The sequence below is a fragment of the Fomitiporia mediterranea genome (assembly GCF_000271605.1).
Source record: "Fomitiporia mediterranea MF3/22 unplaced genomic scaffold FOMMEscaffold_6, whole genome shotgun sequence".
NCBI lineage: Eukaryota > Fungi > Basidiomycota > Agaricomycetes > Hymenochaetales > Hymenochaetaceae > Fomitiporia > Fomitiporia mediterranea.
This window is the reverse complement of record NW_006760391.1, coordinates 3,775,252-3,781,573: the sequence shown is the minus strand read 5'-3', so window position 1 is coordinate 3,781,573 and position 6,322 is coordinate 3,775,252.

Here is a 6,322-nt window from a genome sequence, read left to right as displayed (position 1 = left end):
TTGAATTAAAAGAAGGCAATGTTGAAATGAACAATAACACTTACACTCTTATTCCAAGCAACCAGGACAAACAATTCGAACAATACGTTTCCTAGGTATGTACTAATGTATTTACAAATACAATCATAGCTAACAAGAAATCCTATACACAAACAATGGATTTACTCAATTCCAGTACATTAATACATACTACTCCTTATCTATTTTGATTAACAGATGTACACAACATAACTCCTACAATTGTAACTATTGCAAATAGGTTAATGATGACTCTTAATTGAGCTGGATTTATGTGTATCAAAATCCTGAAGAATATACAAGAAAAAAGTATCATAACATTACAAAACATCTATTACTATCCACAAATAACCTTTTCCCTCATAAGTCAAGTACTACTATGTAGGGAAGGTTATTCTTTTATGTTTACAAACAATAATTGTACTATAACATTACCATGTAATGAATACATTGGACATATACAATTGAGAAATAACTTGTATATTTTGTACAATAATCATTTATTAAAAACAATGAACAAACTATCTATTTATGATATACATAAACACCTCAGACACATAAGTTACAATTATATTAAACAATTATTAAAGACACAACCAAGTGTACTATCAACTAAAATAATGAACTATGAAGAAAAAGAATGTATTGAATGTATAAAAGCAAATATTGAACATACACTAATACCAAAACTACATTAATCTCCTCTTGCAAATCAATTTGGAGATCTTATTCATATTGATATTATTGGTCCTATTGAACTGTACACATATAAGAACATACACTACTTATTAACAATTGTAGACAATTCTACTTGTTAGTGCATAATGCTCAAATTACAAACAAAATCTGATACATATATACAATACATACAATGGACAACTAAAATATTTACACAGTACAGAGTTAAAATAAAGCTTTTACAAAGTGATAATGATACTGTATTCCTTAGTGAAGATTTCCAACAATATTTAGATTCATAAGGAACAAAACAAAGATTAACAGTACATCATACTCTACAACAGAACAGAATAACAGAACAAACACATAAAACTATATTTAGAGGTGTAAGAGCATATTTAACATCTACTAAATTACTGTTTACATTATGGGCCAAAGCAGTAATTCATATTACCTATATTCATAATAGAACACTGTGTACTACTTTAAATTACAATACCCTACATTACAAACATTACAGAACACACAGAACAATTGATAATATATATGAATTTGGTCAATATATTATCATTTGTAATGAAAATGTTAGTAACAGTGTAGAGGGGACCTGAAGGCTCAGTGAGGGGACCCAGGCTACAACTATCCTACACAACAGAAGTATAGAATGTAAGCACCAGAACATAGTTGGAACTTGCAGAACAGGCAGAGAGAGAGAGTAAGACAAGAGTAGAGTATATAGAGTAAGCCTAAGAGTACAGGACTACCTAGAGTAGATGAGATCAAGACTATAGGACTAGTCTGATCTTGTACACCTATATATACTAAACTACACAAGAGTACTCAGGGAGTATGAGCCACTAAGAATGATAAGCCACAAAGAATGAAAGAAAGGAATGTTAAAGATAAAGGTATAAAGAATGAAGGGATAGACAAAGGGTAAGAGACTATAGAATGAACAGAGAATGAAGGAGTAGTCAAAGGAATAGAATAATGAAGTAAGGAAGGGTAGTAGTAAGAGTCAGTATGTATATAGTCTATAGACAGTGCTCCTAAGGGACAGAAGTCCTAAGTTCTAGTACAGAAAGGTGTAGAACCCTTAGAACTAAAGGTACAGGAGTAGAGAATTGTAACATCACCCTCCCTCTAAAACCAATTGTCCTAATTGGTGAACATTGTCAGTAACAGTGTAGAGGGGACCTGAAGGCTTAGCAAGGGGACCCAGGCTACAACTATCCTACACAACAGAAATACAGAATGTAAGTACTAGAACATAGTCAGAACTCACAGAACAGGCAGAGAGAGAGAGTGAGACAAGAGTAGAGTATATAGAGTGAGCCTAAGAGTACAGGACTACCTAGAGTAGATGAGATCAAGACTACAGGACCAGTCTGATCTTGTATACCTATATATACTAAACTATACAAGAGTACTCAGGAAGCATGAGCTACTAAGAATGATAAGTTACAAAGAATGAAAGAAAGGAATGTCAAAGATAAAGGTACAAAGAATGAAGGGATGGACAAAGGGTAAGAGACTATAGAATAATACAAAGAATGAAGGGGTGGTCAAAGGAATGGAATGATGAAGTAAGGAAGGGTAGTAGTAAGAGTCAGCACACATATAGTCTATAGACAGCACCCCTGAGGGACAGAAGTCCTAAGTTCTGGTACAGAAGGGTGTGGAACCCTTAGAACTGAAGGTATGAGAGTAGAGAACTGTAACATCACCCTCCCTCTAAAACCAATCATTCTGATTGGTGATCATTAGGCTTGGTCAGCAGCTCAGGCATAGGTCAGAATGGTAGGGTTTGGAAATCCATAAGGTAGAGTTGATACAGAGCACCTGGATGAAGTCAATAGAAGTCTCAGATTGCCTTAGTAGTATGAGTGAGATTCTTAGTAGGTTCTCAAGTGTGTTCTTCAACTAGGTATCCCTTCTAGTAGATAAGGAACTTGAGCTTTCTGTATACTAGCTTAGCATCCACTATATACTCTACTTTGTATTCTGGTTCAGAACTAATGAGTTCTAGTAGAGGTAGTAAGGGTCTTTGTTGTAAAGGAAAACCTGGATCATAGTATTAAGACAGTAGAACCTTGTTAAACACTGGGTGTATACACTTCCATGTTGCCAGAAGTTGGAGTTTGTAGGTAGAGGTGCCAACCTTCTTTTCAATAACAAAGGGTCTGAAGCACTTGTTGTCCAACTTCTTCATTGAGCAATCTGTAGTCAGGTTAGTAGCTTCTAGTATAACTTTGTCACCAGGCTGGTAATCCTTGACTGTAGACCTCTTCTAATCATAGTTCTGCTTCATAACCTGTGCTACCTTTTCTAAAAGAGCTCATACATCCTCCCTGGTTCTGTGTATCTGTTCTACAAAGTCTGTTACAGATTCAGAACTACTATTCTGGTTCAGAACAGTCCCCTAGTATGGATGTCTCCTATGATTGAGGAAGAACAGGGACTGTCCTGTTGTAGAGTGTTGTCAGTTATTGTGTATGAATTCTGTCAGAGCTAGCTATTCAGACCAATCTGATTACTAATGATTGATGAACATTCAGAGGTAGAGCTTGATCTCCTGATTGACTCACTCAGTTTGACTGTCAGTCTGTAAGTGATAGGTAGTAGAAGGGTTCCCTTGAATTTTGAGAAGCACATACAAGTCTTACATGAATTTTGACTCAAATTACAGTCCACAATCATGAATGAGCTTCTGAGAGAGTCTGTACAACTAGAAGATGTGATCCTAATAAATGCACACTATGCCTTTAAAAGTGAGTTCTGTTTGAGTTAGAACTGTGTAGACTTGCTTAGAGAATCAGTTAACAATCACACAGATAGTATTGTAACCCTAAGACTTGAGTAGCTCACTGATCAGGTCCACTAAGACTTCTTCCTAAGAGTGATCTAGGATCTGATACAGATGTAGGGGAGTCTAAACCCTTGTCTGGTAGGCCTTAGTCTGTTAGTATGTATTACAACTAGTCACATACTTTAGGACTTCCCTCTACATTCTAAGCTACTAGTAGTTCTGAGTAATGAGTTCCTACATTTTGTGTTAGCCTAAATGTCCTACAGTTGGATTGTTGTGATGAGCTCAGACAATGTCCTCCTACAGTTTCTGATCCTTTAGAACATACAGTCAGCCTTCCTAGTAAACCTGTCCATCCTCATCCTCCTCCTAATCCCTAGCCTGCTTCTCTAGTTACTTCACTACAACCTAGTCCTGTGTGTGTCTTAGAGCTTACTGTATGTAGGTAACAAAGTCAACATCCTTAGATTCAAGTCAGATCTCTTGGATTGTCTTGGACACAAAACAGGAATTGTCTAGGAGAACAAGATTTTTGTTATTATTCTCCCCCCTTTCATGACCTACTTGTCTCAAGAGTAAATCAGCTTTCATCATTTGTATTCTAAGCTTGTGGGTCAGTACAAAGTCATAGTCCTATAGTTCTAACATCTAGTAGGCTTAGTAGTGGTTGAGCTTCTAAGGTGCCTGGAAGTACTAGAGATTAAGGTGATCACTCCAAATCTTAAACTTCTGTGTAACACTGAGAAAATATTGACACTACTCCTCTAGGGAACAGACAATTATAAAGAGTTCCTTGTTATAGATAGGGTAGTTCTGTTCTGTTACAGAGAGGGATTCTGATTGGAATACTATCAGACACTACTTTCTGTCAATGAACTGGGACAGTACTACTCTATTTGTAAAGTCAGAAGAGTTGGCTTCAACTCAGAACTTGTCTACAACTGTTAGAACTACTAATACAGGCTTGCTAGTAATAGTCTACTTGAGGGACTCAAATACAGACTACTACTAATCATCCTATTACTAAGGAACATCCTTGCTAGTAAGATTGTGAAGGGGCTGGGCAATAGTACTGAAGCCTTGAATGAAGCATTAGTAGTAGTTCACAAACCTAAGGAACACTTAGACCTGTTTTAGGTTCTAAGGTTGTGGCCAGTTCCAAACTGTAGTCACCTTTGTCAGATCCATACAGACCTCTCCTCCACCAATCACAAAGCCTAGATAATCTACTGACTCCTGTACAAAAGAGTACTTTACTTCTTAGAGGAACAGTTTATTATCTTAGAGCTGTTGTAGAACTGCTTGGATTAGTCAGTAATAGTGCTCAACTGTCTGAGTGAAGATCAGAATGTTGTCCAGATACACACTAATGTGTCCTAAGTCAATCAGATCTGTAAGGATGTGATTCATGAATGACTAGAATGTTGTAGGCAAGTTAGTTAGTCTGAAGAACATTACAGTCAGTTTGTACAATCTGTGATTAGTTTAGAACACAGTCTTCTACTCATCTCTGTCTTAGATCCAAATATTATTGTATCCTCATTAAATGTCCAACTTAGTAAAAACCCTGGATGTATACATCTTATTAATGAGCTCCTGAATCAGGGGGAGTGGGTACTTATTTTTGACAGTACCCTTATTAAGACAACAATAATCCTGGACTGGGCAGAGCTTCCTATCTTTCTTTTTGACAAAGAAGAAAGGGGAGACTATAAGGGACTTTAAGGGTCAGATCCAGCTGTTCCAAAGATTTTCCTAAAGGAACTTATTGAGTGCCTCCTACTTGTCTCTGTTGAGTAGGTAGACCTTACAATCCTTAGGTTGGAAACCCTCAGTCAATTCAATTGTATAGTCCTAGGGATAGTGTTCAGGAAGCTGGTTGAATTCCTCTTTACTAAAGACTTTAGGGAACTCTTGGACAAAATCTGGCAGACTGAGTCTGTGTGTGTTCCAGAGTAGAGTTGTTCTGAGAGGGTTCCAGACTGGTTCTGTCTCAGACATCCTTCAGATCAACTCTATTCTGCCTTGCCTAGAATGTGTATCCACATATTTATCCTAGTCAAAGAAGAACAACTAGTCACCTTCATTAGAACTGTTAGTAACATTAGAAGTGTCTGTATCTACTCAGAACAGTAGTGTAAGGTAGTCACAAGACTTGGGACACTGATTGAATGTAAGTGTCTACTCTAACCAGTCAATAGTAGGGTTGTAAGCCTTGAGCCATTTGAATCTAATGAAAATGTCTGTCTTTCTAAGGTTAGTGACTCTGAACTCAATACTTTCCTCATAATCCTAAATAGTCATCTATAGTTGGACAAACTTAGTAATCTGACTATTCTGATTTAGGGTTCTGTCCATATTGTATACTAGGATCAGAAGTAGAACACATTGAGTAGGGAGGTAGTGTTCCTGTACAAAAGCCTTATTAATGTATGAACTAGTGTATCTACTATCTACTAGAGTTGTTGTTTGAATCTGGGGGGATCCTGAGAAGGGAGTCAGGAGGACAGGAACTTAGAACTAGTGCTCAGAATGTCCTCAGATGAACTACTGCTTGTTCTGAAGGGAATGTACAGTTTGTACAGCCTTGTTGTCTAAGAGGGTAAGTATATATACTAACATTTCCTTATTAACCTCTCTCTTTCAACAAGGACAGACCTATGTCCTTAGCTGTGAACTCAGCTGAGGCTATCCCTACTTAATACTACAGACAAACTACTAAGTAGTGAACAGGGCTAGGTAATGTTCTAAACATTCTAAGATCTTAGAACACAGAAGTAGTAGGTTGGATTGTACAGATTTAGACTCAGATAAAGT